The sequence below is a fragment of the Carcharodon carcharias genome, chromosome 21 (genome assembly GCF_017639515.1).
Source record: "Carcharodon carcharias isolate sCarCar2 chromosome 21, sCarCar2.pri, whole genome shotgun sequence".
NCBI classification, from domain to species: Eukaryota; Metazoa; Chordata; class Chondrichthyes; order Lamniformes; family Lamnidae; genus Carcharodon; species Carcharodon carcharias.
The window spans coordinates 3,966,898-3,969,964 of record NC_054487.1 but is presented as its reverse complement, the minus strand read 5'-3'; the positions used below and the strand labels follow the sequence as shown (position 1 = coordinate 3,969,964).

The window sequence follows — 3,067 nt, the reverse complement described above, 5'->3', positions numbered from 1 at the left end:
GTTTGTCAATAGGCCTGGGTGCATGCCAAGCAATGTAGTGTGTATAACTGGCCAGAATCCTGCTTGAAAAATCACTCTGCACAATATTCGCTTCAATACCTCCATTTAGACGGGCATGTATAGGTCAAAGCAGACGTTTTTATTTTTATTTTTTAAAGACACAAATGTTTTATTTTGTAACATGAGCCAAGAGATCGAAGGAATGTTTACAAAATATTTTGCTACTTCCACACTGTCACGATAAGTAACCAATACTAACCAATATAAAAAATAAAGTCCCAGCCTCCACAGAAGCCAATTTCACTGTCTAATAATGTTTTAGAAATTGTTTAAATGACACTTCAAAACAGTCTAGAGATAATGTAATTAAGCAGCATTTAAGTACGCTCCCCCCGGATCTGTCCTGTCAGCTGGATGCCTTTCGTAATAATGGTTAGGCTTTTGGCCTGGATGGCACACAGATTGGTGTCCCCCAAACAGGCCAATCAAAATGGCCTCACTGGTTTCCGGCAAAGCTCCAGTTGAAGCACACTGAAATCTCAGGCCAGTTTTGAAGTCCTGGGCAATTTCACTCACCAGACGCTGGTAGGGCAGCTTACGGGTAAGCATCTCTTGTGGACTTCTGGTATGGATAGATTTCACGGGGCGCTCCTGTACTGGCCTGTAGCTACGAGGTTTCTTCACTCTGCCGATGGAAATGACGCTCTTCCGGGCAGCTTTGGTGGCCAGCAGGCTCCTGGGCGCTTTGCCGCCGATTGGTTTACTGGCGGCCTGATTGGTACAAGCCATCTCCGCTCACAGGATCAACTTGACCACCTGCAATTCTGAACTCAGGTACATGATTTTTGTTCTTTTCTGCGCTCTGCAGCACAAGCAATGCTCATTGCTTTGTTGCAGAGGCAGATATTAAAGCTGCGATAAGTGATATAAAAAGAATGCTTCCAGTCAATCCTATTCATTGTGATTTGAGTGATTCCTGAGACATTCCAATATTACTTTTGCAGTGTCAAGGAAGAAGCTGAAGATCGCCCAGCCCACTTTTGGTCTGCAGTTGGAAGCTGCCGCTGACTGTGCTACAGGAGCGTGCGCACAGAAGTTGAAGAAGGTGAAGACAAAGGGCAGTGTGCAGCCTCCTGCCATGGAATATTTGACAATTGGGGTGACTCAGCACAGAGAAAACGGCAAACAGGGTGATTCACCCGGGCCCAGGTTGGAAACAAGCCGACTGCTCTGTGTGTATGGGTACTGGGCAGGATGAATGGTGAGGAGGTGGATCAAACTCCCACTGGGGCAGACTTAACCTCCACCAGTGAAACCGAGCAGTGGTCATCATTGCTGAAAACGGACACTCCACACATTGAAAGCAGAAAGGAGGCAAGTGAGACATCCGGAGAGATGGGGGCAAGGGAACACGAGGCTGAGGCTCAACATTTAGCCCCCAGTCAGAATGAAACCAGCCACATTCTGCCAATGAGACACCGGTCACGTCCCCAGCTGCATTCACAGACACATTTTTCTGAGTTCCAGTTGGTAACAGCTGAACCTACATGTGTGGAAAATGGGTAAAGACGTACCAGCATCACAGATCCAACACCACTTTACTCACTCTATACATACCAGGCGACAGCTACCGAGGTAGGGCAGGTGGACAAGCTCACTCGGGCCAAAGATAGATTCTGGGAGAAATGGAAGCCCTGAGGAATGGGAATGGTACCCTGCCTGCAGAAAACGAGAGACTGCGAGTCCAATTGAACCTTTGGGGAAGGACATGACACTACATTGTGTGATTGCTGTGTCCCTGCATATTCTGATGTCTTGTTTGAGGTACCTGAAAATGTTGTCGAATGACCATGGATTTGGCCACCCCTAACCATGGTTGAGATTCTGCAGTTGGATGTCATTCAATGTATCTGGACCATTCCCGCCTCTCCCCACCCACACCCACCCCTTGCCTCCTGAATTTATAGACCTTGGATTCTTCTGGGTAGTCAGATAAGGCAACCTGTGACTTTCCTCTCTGCATTGATGCTGATTCCTGGAAAGCTGCAGTTAATGTGGGACATTGTTGCTCTCTTGGAGGGCAATGGTGGCACTGAGAGCAGTCCTGGGGATGGAAAGTGGGTGAGTACTTGTGGAACTCTCTCTCCGTTATGTGAACTCGGGTAGCACTGTGAGGTCACACGACTTTCCTGTGTATGTGCCCTTAAGCAGTGGATCAGGGAAAGCAGGGCTTATGCCAGTTGGATGGCCTCACTCTCTCTTTTAATGCTACTGGATTAAGCATCTAATCAGTCATTAGTAACCGTGTCATCAAATCAATTCGAGCCAGACTGACATTCCTACAGTTTCTACCACAAACAGTCGATAGGGGCTTACCAACAGCCCGCCATACAAATGTGTTCTGTACACTTGTGCCAGAAATATCAAACTCAGAATTAATCGCATTTAAAATGTTGTAAGAAACATACATCTACATAATGGTAAATAATTATTAATCCTATTTATATTGTAAGTAGTGTGTTCATAACTCTGATGCACCCAAACGAGAATAATTATCCTTCTGTTAAAAACAATCAAATACATATAAAACCATAAGCTCTAGTTGGGAAAATATGTGCGAAGAGTGGAGGATTGAAAATGTTACATCCATCTTCAAAAATGCGCAGAAAGCTCAACCAGCCTATTGCTGGTCAGTCAGTTTAATGTCAGTGGTGGGAACCTTTAACAAATAAAAATCTTGAAATAAATCGAATGAAATAAATAGATAAATCAGGAGTCTGCCTATCGGCGAATTTTTGCAACTTTCCTCGAAAATTGGTATGAGTATTACATGAGCAGATTTTACTGTCGGCCGAATTTTCTCTGTGAGAAATGGAACCGTGATACCCACAAGGAATTTTTCACGACATCACTGTGCTGTCCACCGGGCTATTCAGTTTGTATTACTAAATAGTCCTGTAAATTGGTGGGTTTTTAAGCTTTGTAAAGTCCAGGCTGAAGGCAATCCCTTCCCCCCACCGCACCCGCACTAGGGCCATCTGTCACTTGCTCATCCTGCTTTCTACCC

At 45.4% G+C, this 3,067-nt stretch overlaps 1 pseudogene; it reads right to left on the bottom strand.

Annotated features, from left to right (window-relative positions):
* Positions 1-377: 377 nt before the first annotated feature.
* On the bottom strand, positions 378-789 carry LOC121293239 (annotated as a pseudogene).
* Between the last annotated feature and the right edge of the window lie 2,278 nt (positions 790-3,067).